The sequence below is a fragment of the Perna viridis genome, chromosome 11 (assembly GCF_037379345.1).
Source record: "Perna viridis isolate PV_CMFRI_1.1 ecotype Kerala chromosome 11, ASM3737934v1, whole genome shotgun sequence".
Taxonomy (NCBI): Eukaryota; Metazoa; Mollusca; class Bivalvia; order Mytilida; family Mytilidae; genus Perna; species Perna viridis.
Genome location: NC_142455.1, coordinates 8,442,402 through 8,459,060, shown reverse-complemented (window position 1 = coordinate 8,459,060; position 16,659 = coordinate 8,442,402).

The following is a 16,659-nucleotide window of genomic DNA, read 5'->3' as shown; positions in this document are numbered from 1 at the left end:
TAAGTAAGGCAATGATAATTATTTGTAACAATACAAATAGTTTTATTCCATACCCCTAGCCTGTAAAAGTAAACTACCAATGCTCGGGTAAATGCACTGGTTCGAAAAAGGACTCCAAGGACTATGTCAGGGTAGAGAAATATGAAATAGTCATGTAGAGTTAAATATGTTTTTTTTATCATTAATTTAAATCATAGAAGGTTATATAGGTATCCAAGGGAATCAAGATTCGAGTATATATTCGAAACAAAAACTAGATAGGAAAAACAGACAGACACAACAAAAACATGTTATAACCAAAATAGCATTTGCAAAAATAAAACAGTAAATGAGCAACCCGGACTCCTTTAAAAACTGGGAACAATTACCAGGAGCTCCAGTAAGGTAAGCATCCTCTGTTTTTCTAGAATGTATTTTGCCCAAAGAAACCGAAATATTTCATTGCTGTAGTTGATATATCTTGGATTTTCAATAGCACTTCACACTTTTGTAAATAGATTGCTTTTATAAGTTATTTGTGTTTACCTTTGTTGTCTTTACGTGTGTTAACTTAAGACTGATTTACTCTGCTACATTTCTGTCAATCAAATCAAATCAAAGTTAGGCTAAGGTTATTGTCAAAATATGCTTCAAGTTCACGGAACTTATATCAAATGTGATCATACATTTTTTGTACATCCAAAGAATAATATCATGATGACTAAGACGATTCTTCATTTTTTTCGGAGATCACCGAAGTGTTCAATTGTTCGATAAGACAAAGATGTTTTGTTTTATTCATTTTTCTATTTTCTGATAAAACATCGCAGTTTGAACAATAGATTTGCATATGACAAAACGTGTATGTTCGTGGAACACGTACATTTGGTCTTTAAAATAACAACATCTAATATGGCAGATATCATTAGTTACCCTATTAAAAATGTTATAATGAACCTAGGGTTAATGACAATTATATATTTATCTAAATTGTATTCAGGAAATGCATGTCTAGCTCTTGGCAGTAATTATGGCTACTGCATTCTAATTAGGTATATGTTTTTAAGGGACACGAATTTTATGTTTAAACTAAAATTACAGTACTGTATAACAAATTTCAGTACTCTTGGGAAAAAAGATTTTAACATTTGAAGTAAAACAAACACACCCTAAAGGCAACTCTTCTTAGTCACTAGTCATTTCAGTTAAAATGTAATCGTTGCAAACATATACAAATGTCTAATATGAAGCAAATGTAATGAGGACGAAATTATAATGCCTTTTAAGTTTTACAGCAACTAGGGATTTATTTTGTTTTTATATTTTATTCATTTTGTTACTTTTTCATAGGTACGAAACTAGCAAAGATCCTTACTCAGTATTACCCAGTGTATTACTAATTAACTTCCTGACTGAAATTGGATTCTTAGTACCTCTAAGATCAGTTACAAAAAATATTAATTATATATATTTCAAATTTCAAAGATTAAATTCATATTGATTACCGTTATGAGGACTTCCCCCTCTATTAGATTATGCTCTTCGCAGCGGCAGACGTTCGTGTCCTCTCTTACTAATCGCTGCAGACTGGCCTTTCGAATTCTGTGCTGTTATTCAATTCATACGTTGTTTGACAATTGGAAAACGTCGCGTAAAATCATTCTCTTTTTCTCGAATTTTGGAGATTCTTGCGTTTTTGTGAGAGGGCTGCCGGCACCGTCTACAGTGAATTTCGAACAACATTTGGCGTTTGCTATTAGGCGTGAAATTTGTGTCCTTAATTAGTGGGTCTTGGATTTTTTTGTCGAAGCAATAAAACCATTCTATTTCTTTTAGTGAAATGGTTTTTATAGAAATTTCCAGCACAAAATCGGTAATTAATCATCTATACAGTTACACATACTCCATTTAATTAGTATTGATAAATCGACACAATCTATGTGTAGTCCAAAACAAAGGGTGAAATATGCCGTGAAATAATTGACTTTGTTTGATATGTATTTCATGGATAGATTTGTAACAAACAACATTACGTATACATCATTATTTTCATATTTTCGTATTTCAGACTGGTATTTAAACTATAAAAGGAACGATGCAGTAGGAACGACTATTCAACTAGACTTAAGTATTAAAAACTCAAATACATTATGATACAAAATGTATATGCTAGTATGTAGCTTTTATATTATTAAAAGATTTCCCAAATATGTAGTACTTTAGCGGAATTACCAAAAAGAAAAATCAGATGATGAATTAAAACCTTATGAGCTCATACGATTTTATAGACAAACTGTAAAATACTCAACTCAAAATTTACATGCTTTGATGGTGAAAATGATTATTTTAATTAGAATATATTGTTTGTTTGTTGGGGTTTAACGCCCAAGCAGCAATATTTCAGCTATATTCAGGCGATGAACATGAATTGGATGATAAAATGAACATGAAATGATGATTAAATGAAAAATGGGATGGGACACAAGGATAATATGGTCGACAAATTTTGCTTGCCACTGGAAATAGGGAGAGGTGGGTAGGGTCGGGCAATTTAGCCTCCTGTGGCGGAGCCCTATGGTTCCTACTCCGGGAGAACACCACAGTAGGGTTCTTTAATGGGTGAGGAAGGTGACATCTTTCCCAACACGTTGCACCACTATGGTTTGCGGTCAGGTTTTCCGTATTATAGCATGACAACCCGAGCATGTAAAACACCAGGGGTACCCCATTCCACCACCGGAGGCACACAACCCAGTTGCTCTGTTGGCAGAGCGCCCTAGCCCTCGGCTAATGTTCTGAGCACTATTTAGTCGCCTTTTACGACAAGCTTAGCGCTGCTGCAGGCCTATTCTTTTGACACCCGTACTTGCACGTGTCTTTATTAGAATGTGGCATATATTGTTTACATCGTATAAAAAGGCTAACAGAAAGGTATGTTCAATTATTCACGATGGATATATTAATATTTTTTTGTAATTATATGATAATTAGAATTGTTAATTTCATATTTGATAATGAAAAATCAAAATAAACTCATGTATTCCAGTCTTTACGTCGCGTCGAAAAGTTAACGAATTCATTATTTATATAACCTTCGGTGACCTTTGACCTTAGATAATTAAAAACATAAAACACACTGTCAAAGTTGACAAGTTTACAAATTAATTTTATGACAAATTTTACGACATAGTCATAAAAAGACACTATTTTATATCTACGACGTGTTGAAAAGTAACTGGACCTACACAATAAAATATTAATCATTTTAAACTGTGTTTAAGTTCAAATATAAAGTAAACTGGCTCTACCTGAAAGTTAATATGCCATCACAGAGAAGACATGTCATTGTTAGATATAATAGCACATTAATTAGCAGTCTATGTAAGAATCATGCAAATTCTGTAATATGTGATACACCTATGAAAATTTCTTTTTTTAAGTTTTGTTTTTAAGTTCTTTTGTTGGTGTACATAATGAAATGTATTATCATTCATTCCAGTATGTCTGCTCATAGGAGATAATCCATATTGAAATGCAGTGTTTCATTTGTATTTAGTGTGATTTACAGAGTTATCTCCCTAAATGTTGATATTTACAGTATAATCTATATATTTCTTATCTCCCAAGAACAAAAGTTTCATGAAAAGCCACATGTTAATTTCTGTTTACTATAACATTTATAACAAAATATCAATAATAAAGATATGTAGGCTTTCCAACCATGAATCAAGTTTTGCATGATTCTTAGCTTGAGTGCTAATTAAACAAAAAGATAAAAGGAAAACTCCGATAAATCTATTACAATTACAATAAGATGAAACCAAAATATGAAACAGAGAACAGACGAATCAAATGCAAAATGTTGATAACGGTTAAATTTAAATTACAGACATAACAATACATCACTTGCAATACGAATTCTTACACAAATCCAAGCGACATTTAATACTTCGAAAGAGTAAGCATATCCTGATGTGCACGTGGTACTCGTCTCATTGCAACCAAAACAAACAAATCGAAACAAAACAACACATACAATACAAAACAAAATAAAACAAAACAAATAGACAAAAAACAAAAACAAATAAATATCAATTTGTTATAACGATATCTTATTTCATTCTTTTCTGTGAGATAGAAAATTAAAAAAAAGGTCAATTTAAATGTAAAAGCGACCATAAAAGGTCTGTAGATATGGAAAGGTATAACGACAGACTAACTAAATTTCTTTTTTTTTTAGATATTTATTTGAGAGTATTCTAGCCCTTTTTAAAAAAAAGGTACAAACCAAATGCATGACAGATGCCAATCAATTATGAAGTGTATTCTTCAAAGGAAAGTGAGGTTGCAGTATTGTCACAAAGGAGAAGTTTAAATTTAAATCAAAACCATGTATCACTTTTGCTGTAAATAAGTTTAAAAGGTGTAATTAGTTAATCACAATACAGTAAAAACTGTCTTGACGGGACATTAATTAAACCGAAAACATGTTCAAATCAGACATTTTTTAGTGTCCCTCTATATCAGCTTCAAATGTATTTCGAATCTTTGTAAACCGAGCAGCCGTCTATACCTTACCAATTCAAAAGTACAAGGGGTTTGGTTAAAACAGGTCTTACTGTTCTTCGATTGTTTAGCAATCAACAAACAAGTTCATGTGTGCTCTTTTCATCTAAAGTTCAGTTATTGTCTCTTTAAGATCAGTTTGTGTCGAAAGCTTTGAAAAACAGCTACACCATTTAATATCATTGAAACAACAATAGACATAGGAAGACAGCTGTGAAAAGAGAATCCAAAGGAAGATATCTCGATCTTAGATTTCTTGATTTGTTTTTCAAAACCTCCAATTTCTACAGAGCACTACATTTTGGATACCATTACAATGAAAAAAAAAATCATTTAGAGTGATGATAGTTGGCAGTATGATGGGTTATGTCAGTTTTTTATGAATAAGAAGTTTCACAAGATTGTTGGCCTCATTCATAGTCTTTGATAATAACAATTGAATACGTTGCTTCCTGATTACTGATTATTCGGTACAGTCATTAAAAGTAAAGTAGATAAACAACACCTTTTAAACGGTGAAATTTTTTCTGTTAAAGAGGTAGACCTAGGGTAAAGGACATAATTCTTGAAATCAGTTATATGTTTGTATCATACTCAATTTCACCAAAGTCTTTTAAGCTTTCCTTTGAAACAGAATGAAAAAGAAAAGAGTTCAATTTAAACAGGTAAACATAACCATTGGACTAATATAATGGGACTTCTGAAGACACTTAGTGATTAAATTTATCGAGGGTTCAATTGAAACATACTTCAATGTACTATGCAACAAAAGTAAAGTCATTTGGAAACTTACTTAGGCAAATATGATACCTTTTGATTTGGCTTTCACTTTATATTTACTAGCAGCTCCATCTGTAGCAAAACATATTCCATTCTCATTTAATTTTCATTATTTTTTTTTACTGACGATTGCATACCCTAAGAAACATTACGGTAAAATATTGTTTTAATAACTCTGTAAATGACACTAACATACAAGAGAAACTATTGGATTTTCAATATGAATTATCTCCTATGAGCAGACAGATTGGAATGAATGATAATATATTTCATCAAATAGACTCTCAAAACAACTGAATAACAAAAACAAAAATGTATATCATTTTTATGGGAGTTTCACATATTACAGCATTTGCATGATTCTTTTAAAGACTCTATTTAAACCAAGTAACAAAGGAAATAACAATCGTAAGAATACACCACTAAAAGTCGATAAACTAAAAGTGCAAGACTTGAAAATCTAAATTTTATGATGGTCAATTTACAGATTTATATTAGGTAGTCAAATGTTATGCGTCCAGAAAATGCAAACTATACCTTAATACAATTACAGTGTTAATATATGACGACGATAACAAATGACTGCACAAACTGAAATGAAATCCTGAGTATTTGCATAAATAAAGTGGTAATCAACACGACCCTTAGTCGACAGTTTCCTGATGAATCATGGTCGTTATTGGTCATAATGTCCAATTAGTATACAATGACCAACTAGTTAATTTTTATTCAGGTAGTATAAAATGTTACTGCTGATGTCAAATATATCAATCATATATAGAAAACAGTTCTACCAGCGCGATATAGCATAATTAAAATATATCAGATATGTTTACAACTCGAAAAGAAAGATAAACAAACAAAAATCAAATTGAGTCAAAGAAAATAAAACAAAAACAAAACAAAATGAAATGACACGAAACAAAACATAAATCAAGTACAAATGTATATTCGTTATTTGAAACATTAATATACTATTAAAACTGACAAGTGGAATTTGTTTTTATCCCTTTTAACTGGTAACTATCATACATCTGTCAAACGTTGATTTTGTAGCTTATATTGTGAATGAAAGAAAAATATTTGTTAAAAATATATGGTAATGTATTATCCTGATTACAATAAATTACAATATTTACAATTGTCGAAGCAGCCTTCATTGCAAGAAGTTTGATTTAAAATGAGAACCAATTACTACGAAAGTATTTAAATTCGTGGATACCATTTTCCGTGGATTAGGGAAGAAACACAAGATCGTGGATTCTTAATTCTTGGTTTTTAGGTTTATCAATTCGTGTTTTTTAGGTTTATCAATGGAAATTTCCTTTTCATTGTTGGCAACCAAATTTCATGGTTTGGATTACCAACGAAAACAACAACAATTGGAACCCCACGAACAATTGTACTTTACAGTATGCTACACATTGTGCGTATGTAAAATTTTATATATTCATGTCTTTGTCTGCCTGATATAGCATAATGCTTTTGTTGGGTATGAAATTTATAGCATTTCTAGTTCGATTTAGATTTTCCTATGTACTGTATATAGCTCTAATGCCTCTAATTAGAGATTACTCATCGAAATACATGTACACTACAGTGAATCTGTAATGTTCATGTGATAGATATTTTTGTATTCCATATGCAACAATAATTACGGTTGATGTTGATGTTTTACTGCTCCCTAAATTAATTTCAACAAACGTGGTTTCTATATATGGATTGTTTGTTTGTTTTTGGGGTTTAACGTCCGAGCAGCAATATTTTAGCTATATTCAGACGATGAACATGAAATTGATGATAAAATGAACATGAAATGATGATGAAATGAAAAAGGGATGGGACACAAGGATAACGGTGTCTACAATTTTGCTTGCCACTGGAAATAGGGAGAGGTGGGTAGGGTCGGGCAATTTAACCTCCTGTGGCGGAGCCCTATGGTTCCTACTCCGGGATAATATCACAGTAGGGTTCTTTAACGTGTAAGGAACGTGGCATCTTTCCCAACACGGTGCATCACTATGGTTTGCGGTCAGGTTTTCCGTATTATAGTCTGACAACTCCATCATGTAACACGCCAGGGTTACCCCATTCCACCACCTGGGGCACACAACCCAGTTGCTCTGTTGGCAGAGCGCCCTAGCCCCCGGCTAGGGTTCTGAGCACTATTTAGTCGCCTTTTACGACAGGCTTTGCGCTGCTGCAGGCATATTCTTTTAACACCCGGACCTGCACGGGGCTGTATATATGGATAAAAGATTAATTAAAAAAACAAGCAAAAACAAAACGTCAGACTGAAATGGTATTAGAAAACTACCCTCATATGGATCAGCCATATTTATTCTTCTTTCAAACATTGCATGGCTTAAATAAATCAACTAGTATACGCGCTGGATAAATCAATTTTCCAGGAATAAACGTTTGCGTGTTAAAGATAGATCTTTGATATTTAAAACGTCCCAACTATGTAAAACCCTATTCTCCATAGAACCTTGGTAGTATTTTGCATAATTATTTCATTGTATTATTCTCTAAAATGTAAGAAGAAAAACAGCTCTGAATTACAAATAACTAATTTTTGTTTCGTATTGAATTCAATATTGAAAAAACAATAAGTGACTGTAAAACCGTTTTCTAATGGTTTCGCCATTCTCCATTCCAATTTCGAAACACCAAAATACCCTATTTAGTTCTTATACACTTTCAAATAACCAAAATATCAGTTAATAAGGATGACAAGAGGAAACTGTAAATGCTAATAACAAAATTAAATTTAAGTTCATTACTTAGTAGTACTCCAACTAAGAATGATGCAAAAGTGATTCATAGTTGGAATGGCTACGTATTTTTATTTTTGATGTTTTGTTTAAAATCCTTAAGTAAATAGAAAACAACATAGGGATTTTCATAGAACCAGAGTTCATAACAGATATGATTTATATAGAATAAACTGCAGAATTCAAAATTAAGGGAGATAACTCTGTAAATGACACTACAATACAGTAGAAACCATTGGATCTTCAATTTGAATTATCTCTTAAGAGCAGACAGATTGGAATGAATGATCATACATTTCATCATATAGACCTATAGAGCAACAAAAATAAAAATGTATAGCTTTTATGAGGTGTATGCCATATTATAGAATTTGCAGTCTTACAAGGACCGATACTTAAAAAAAGACAAACGTTAAAGTACTCTTTTGTCAGATTATCAATCATTACAGGCCTTCGCACACAAGGGTTAACAATGCCCGAAAATATTTGAATTTTAACTCAGGAATTTGAAATTATATTTACTATAAATATGCATTTTGGGTTGAGTATATAATAAAATAAAATGACCGTTTTGAGGCAAGGTACATTCTTACAAATCATTCAAATTAACGATTGTATTCAGCAATTCACATCAATCAATTTTATATAAGCATCAAAGTAACTTGGATTGATTTCATTCTGATTCAAATGAAAGCTTGAAAGCCTTGAGTAAAATTGAATATGATACAAACATATCACTGATTTTAAGAGTTATGTCCCTTGCGCTAGGTCTACCTCCTTATATTGAAACAGTAGATACATATATATTTCGAAGTAAAGCTAGAAATTAGTCGCTAGAACACTTTTTTTGCAGAAAACTGTAACAGAACAAATTTGTTATTAAACATAATAATCGGTAAAACGTCCAACAAAAATTAAATGAGTAGTATTTTTGTATTTAACAACCGCAGGATCGATACCATTGTGGTGGACCAAAGGTCCAAAGTCAAATTCACCAGCAGAAATATGGATTTGTCTGACCGAATTCATAAAAAAGATATAGTACAATTGGTCGTATAATATAATTCTAAACCATTTAACCACTGAGGCTTCGTTCTACTTATTGCACTTTGTAGAACGTTTCGGAACTGGATTTGACTTTCATTTTTTTAGTACTTCTTGTACAAACTTTACTTCTGGGATTTAAATTTTTCTTTGTATTGGGTTTTAATTCTTATGATGAAAGGTTTTTGCAAACTCATGTACAGCAAACCGGAAATGGAAATATTCATTTGAGATATACTTTTATATTTACAATGGTCAATGTCTGATTTGTCACTTATTTCCCCTCTCCTTAGTAGTCCTTACCTTATTGATAATTGCTAAAATAAGTTTTGGACGGTTTTCCTGGATTATTCCCAGAATCAGCATCTATTGTATAGTAAAAAATAGTTCCTAGATGAGTAAATGTCATTAATATGTAATTATATGTAAGAACATTATTTAAATACATCATGATATAGACCTTATTTTATCAAGATATTCCCCTAAGACTTTGACCTAAAACATTGATGTATATTTATATAAGTGTCTCCTAATATCAGTTATGATACCAAACAAATTTTCTCCTTATGAGTTGACTGCAGACATTTCACTTATCGGAATTGGTAGAAAATGAAAAATGAAAAGCAATTAGTCTCAAGAACTTTGTTGATATACGACATCAAATACTTAATGATTGTATTGAATAAAACAAAGTAATGTCTTGGATACATTGAATCTATAATTATATCGTCTTTTCCATTGCAGTTAGTAATATAAGTTATACAAGATGTAATAAGTTGAAAGTGCGCTGCAAATATCTAGGATTCGGTAAAATCCAAATTGGGGAATCACCTTCAAATATCTTTTTGTTAATTTTGTGGGTTCTTGTTCGTTTTTATATGTACCTAGTTTGTGCATTGACTAACGGATTCCCGATTTTTTGTTAGCCATTGTTTCATTTATTTATCATTTTTATTTCATACCAAGCAGTTTTCTATTCAGTGTCCAGACTGTGTCCAGTTGCACAAATGAATTATGATCTTTCGTATTTTTATATTTTCTAATATTATATGAGTACTAATACATTCCCACTCAATCGGTTTAAAACTTTTTATTCTCATTTAAAGTTAATAAACCTAAAACTTCAGAACAGAATAAAAAAATCAAAAATTGTTTTCATTGTCAGCACATATGAGAACATATGAGCGCATTTAAAGATGTTAAATTTGCAAAAATATACAGTTAATGTACATAACTTTGGAATCTAATTTTAATATGACCTATTTTTATTATCCTTTTCAGTTACTGTCAAAAGGATCTAACAACACCATTCCATTTTACTTTATGTTCAGTCAACTTTTCCAGAATCCTTAGGTCCACTGCTGGAACAGGAAATCTTTCCTCGCGATATCACGATAAAGTAAGCGGATCGAGAAGAGGATCCTCTCCGCGGTAGCACGAAAAGGTAGCAAGGAAAAAAAATTCAAAAGTTCTTTCTTAGCTTTCCTTTTTTTGAAACTTTTTTGCAGTGTTGTTTACATCAACTGCATCAAAGGTACAATTTAGATAGAAATACATAATGCTGTCGGTATAATTCTGATCATACTCAACTAAGAAAGTTCTATAAAGTTCGTGTATTGAAGAACGTAATGTTAATTATATCGTCAAATGTTCCTACACTTAACTAATAAATCATAAAGTCCTCCGACGCCGGTTGATATCTCGAAATAATTCAATATATCTTGCTAAATGTTACCATATATTACAAGGGTCTTATATAGATCATATTTATATTTGATACAGGAAAACACGTTTTTGATAACGTTTTGTCATTAGCCGACTTTAGTTGGTTGACTGGTACAGTTCTTAAAGGGTATATATCTGTGCATTTGAAATGTAGGCACGCGTTTTGGGATAATGCACATTTCATACAATGAGGAGGAGAAATAGTATGATTTCACGTGTTACACTTAAGCAGCTTGATGGCAAGTAAATGAATTTATGGTTGTTTTAAATTTTGCACAATCAACATTTCAACAATAGAATGTACTACTACTACCAATTCATAAATACGAAATATTAATATATTCTAACATGTATACATTACTCTCTTGCCACAATCAATGAACAACTTGCTCATTTATTTCCTCCCTCCCTCCCTCCCTCATGATTATTTATTAATTTTAAGTGTTTGAGCAACTTGGCGGGTATTTCTAGAAAAGCAGAGGACGTTTACCCTACCGGTGCACCTGGTCCATGCTCCCAGTTTTTAGTGGAGTCCGAGTTGCTCATTTGCTTTTGTTACTTTGTATGTATGATTTTAGTTACTTTATGTTCTTTGTTGTGTATGTCTGTTTTCCATATCTGGTCTTTGTCCCTAGATTGCATTCGTTTGATTACCCTATAACCTTGGTTCCCTTGATTACTCTTCCTTAACTAGAAGTTTATATCAATATTTACTGAATTCTACCCAGCAGTTGATTTTTTTGAAAGTAGTAACATCCGAGTTAGAAACAACAAAATAAACAAAATAATCTTCCAGCAATAGGCATTTAATTTCAACATCGCCACGCAGATTTTCACAAAAATAAGACCACTGATAGATTTCATCATGCTTAATATACGAGTTAGATGTTTTGGAGACATATGCAAAAAACTGCTTTATTTTATACGTTAAAATTGTTTTGAAAAAGTAAACATTCATTTCAAACTGTCAACGTCAACTGTGCATCATACCCTTTTTGGGACCTTTATTCAATGTATCGGTGGCGGACCTATTCCCTGCTCAGAAACACACATGTCAATAAGATGTTTATTTTTGTTTTTTTTTCTGTTTTCTTGTAAAATAGTTAGTTAATCAAACAGTTATCATATGTCTGTACAGAATTAACAACAACAACAAACAAACAAACAAATACATACAAAAAGGTCAAGAATGCAGTGTATGGAATTTAACAACAATGACATAGATTCTCATTTGAACACTTTCTTTTCCAGCTCCAACCTCAGTCACTCTTTAATTTGACAATACAATTAGAAATGTTTAGGTACAGATTCGAAGTAAATTTGGCATCATAAGTAACATCTATGATAGATGATATGTCAATAATTGATATCAGATCCTTTTAATGTGTGCGATGGACGTTGCGCATATTAATTTTCCATCTAACACAAAACTGATTAAGATTTAACTCGTATCTTATTTTTATGTGAACCAGTTTTGTTTTTCACGAGTGGTAATAGACAAAAAACTGTCATCTTGAGTCATGTGTTAGAGCAGAATATTCCCCTCGTATAGAACCAATCAAAATTCAGCAAATTGACACGATGTATAAAATGAAAAATAACACAAAAGTCCACATAATAAAATAACTCAAATATGGGGCATTATATATTCACGAAAATTTTGCTACAGAAAGTTCTCATCATATTGAACAATTTTATATCATGTAATAATTTGGCTAAACCCTACGATTTTTGAGATATGTTCGAAAGAAATATGTCTGACCCCCATGCTCTATTTTAAGTAACGGCGGCCTTGTTTTTATATGAATCACATATCGAAGAATAAATTTTATGCAGAATGCCCTAAGAGAGAATCACATCAACTGTCATTGAATTTTGTCAAGCAGTTTCAGAGGAGAATATGGCTGAAGAAAATGTAAACGATGACGAAGACGACGACAGACGCCAAGTGATGGAATTGGCTCGCATGTAATATGTCTAGGTGAGCTAGTAAAGTTGTGTGATTTCATCCATAAAATTGAAGAAAAAAATGTAAACCGGAAAACTGTAGAAAAAAAAACAACAATTTTTCAAAGGCAGGTAAGCATTAATAATAATCATAATAGTAATAAAAAAACAATACCGATGAAATAGACATAGAATTAAATTGTATTCACATCATTTTAAGTCATCATTGAGTAGCAGATAATACTACACAATTTTTACCAAACAACCTAAGTCGTAATAAACAGTTGCCCCATTTGGTATTGCACATCAAAAGAAACTTACATATTTGAATATGAAGCTTATTTCAATAATGCTATAATAATCACCCTCCACCGCATCCGGTGTCACATATGGGATTAAATTTGGTAAGTAATTTTCGTTTTTGAGTTTTCTGTCTGTTGTTACGTGTAACCGTTTGTCATTTGGTGTTCTCGGCTTTTGCCCTGTTCATGTTCATGTTTTTTCTGTCTATTGTGTCTCCTTTTCTTTTATCGTGTCATTGGACCTTTGCGTACTCAAACTACCACTACAACAAGTGCTATAAATAAACAACACAATAATATAAAGGACATTATCATCACCATGAAATCAAAGCAATCGCGATAAATAGTTCATGCAGTCTGACAAAGCAAGATTTATTATAATCTGTTTAATGTATCAACTTAATTAATTTTACACCATCAGCTTTTATTGTATGTACAGAATTTATCGATGGTTTGAGTCTAAAATACATGATTTGCAATATAGTTGTTTCAAGTTGACAATAAATCCGAGAAGGGAGCTAAATGCGTTTTTGTGCTTATTTATCCTAATAAGACTTGACCATCCACATTATTGGCTGATTGAAAAAATGTAGACAAGACAAGAACATAATTTCAATGGAAATCCTTTTTAACTAGCTCGATGTCATAGGTGGTGGATCGTATATCCCCAATGGTATTCACCAGCCCAATAGTCAATCTTATGGATACCCGATTCATGTATCATTTTATTTACTGAATGTTTTAAAAACAGAATTCGAAACATCTAAAACACTGAGACTTTATTCCTTGATCATGGTAGCTACAATAATGTAGCTGATTTGACATACTTTAGTAGAGCTTATCGGTACTGGATTTGGCTTTTTGTTTCTTTGGTTTGAGTGCCTTTTGCATTTACGTTATTTTTAATCTTCCTAAGTACATGATTCCTATGCTACTGTTGAGAAATTACTCCCGGAAAGACGTGAGCAGCAAACCGCAATTTGATATGATTAACGTTTTTGTTTGGTTTATACAAATACTAGACAGGGAAAACTGAAACACACACACACAACGAAGAACATAGAATAACCAAAATAAAACGTACAAAGAAACAAAAGTAAATGAGCAACTCGGACTCCACTTAACACTTGGAGCATTGACCAAATAGGGTAAGCGTCCTCTGGTTTTCTAAAAACACCGGCCGAGTTGCTCATAAAAAGCCGGGTAGACGAAAGTAGAAGGGAAATCCATGATATATTGAAAAAAATATCGGTCCTCATGGTGCAGATGGATACACCGTAACGACTCTTGAGGTTATGTTGTCCATAAGCGACCCAGGCAGTGGGTGAAATATGCCCAATTTTGTTAAAAAGTCATCAATTTAAGATTACAAACACATGTTTGATAAAAAAATAATGTTAGTTTTTAGTTTTTTGAAATGGTAAAAATGGACAAAACATTCATAGAAAGCAATGAAAACTTTGAAATAAAGGCAAACTAATCTGTGCTTGATTTAGTTGATTTGTTAGGCAATTTTGGAACACATCTTCTGCGTCAACCACTTTGAAACAAGCAAATCTTTGTTTTTTTCTTTCATTTTGATAAATTTAACATATCACTAGAACAAATAAATTAGTCGGATAAAATTTACACTGTCGTCCATATAGGATCTGCCTGGTTTCTACATTGGCAGTCTTTTCACGTGTTAATGAAATGTATGCATGAACCCCAAATATCGATGCTATGGCATATTGAAATCTATTTTGTATCAAACAGAGAAATTATTTGTTCGCTTAAAATCCTATAATTATACATCAAATATAGCATTACAACCATTACAAGAAAAATAATGTCATTTAATTTCATCAACAGTAATTTGTATTATGCAGCAGAACACACATAGCCAACCATATAAAAAGTAGTAATCATTTACTTTTTGAAGTATCATTTTTTACGATAACCAATTGATAATTAAGGAATTGATGACGTGTATCTATTATTTTGTCACTATCATGTTGGCATATCACATTTGTACACCATAGCTGAAGATAATCACATAGCAAAGGAATGCCAGGGAGAAAAACGCAAACAAAAGATTGAAATATAACGGGAGTGACATGAACTATTTTATGAATAGAGATTGATCATGGATCATTATAAAATCTATCATGAATCTTGAGTATTTAAGAGAGAGAGAGAGAGAGAGAGAGAGAGAGAGAGAGAGAGAGAGAGAGAGAATAAATAGAAGTAAAATCAAATTCGTATCGAACAATAATCCGAATTTAATAGTCTTAAATTTTGAAAAACCTTATCAAATTTTATATCAAAAACTCAGTACAATTGGTGAATGTCTTATCAACAAAATTACGCCACAAAAACTCATTTAATTATTTTTTTTAATATTCAAACAAAAACACATTTCGCAATGTAAATAATACTAGTTTGTTTGGAATTTTAACTTCATATCGTTTATGCACACGGAATTGCACAGGCCCCATTATTTAAAATGAGTGGTGATCTTTAATACTTAGTCATGTGCATACATTAATACGACAATAGTCGACATATTTATAATAAGACTGCAGATAGATTTCAATAACTTAAGCAAACTGTAATGTATAAAACTGATATAGGACAGTATTTCCAATAAAAATTCAAATACCAGGTATACCAAACAAATAACGTTGACTGGTCATAGCCATATATATTTTTATCCTGCAATGTCGAAGCGGCTATGTAGAGGTCTCGGGTGGTTATGGACGTGTCCAAACAAGCAAAAATGTATAGTACACATATTCACTAATAGGTTTTTATTCATTAAATCAACAAAAGAACAATTCAAAAGATTTCATAATCAAAATTGATTGTGTATTAAAGTAAGATGATTACTGTAGTTGTATATCACAAAACGATGCTAAATTAAAACCTAAGTTTCAGTTTGAGCTCATAACAAGTGCTTTTGGCATGTCTATTACGCATTAATAGTTATGTGTGAATAAATCTTGTGAGTTTGAAGTTAATATTGATAAGATCTTGGCATTTGATTCAATTTGGAACTTAAGGATATTTGTATCTAAAATTCTACTTTTGCTAGTTCAGACTGGTAATTGCCAAGTCGTAGATGATTCAACGATTTAGTTATAGCAATAAAGTCTGAAAAAGAGCCTTTCTACATATAACTCTCGTTCATTCGATTACTTTACTAAGAACCGAAAGGCAACATGTTGATAATATTGGAATATTAATATGCTGGATGCGTTTTCAATTGAGGTCAATATGCATATATTGTAATTTCCAAACGAAAAAGAAAAGGAAAAAAAATACTACAGAACAAATAACAAACAATCCCATAAAACAAGCAAACAAAAAGAAAACATTTCCAAACAAAAATAGCCATACACAGACAAAATAAAAACATACACGAAAACAAAACACAAAAACAAAACAAAAAACAAAAAACAAACATTCACACTAATAAAAAGATAACAGCACGAACAAATAAAAAAGTACAAGAAACATTAAGAGAAAAGGATTCTTTTTTTTATCATTTTTAGACCTCT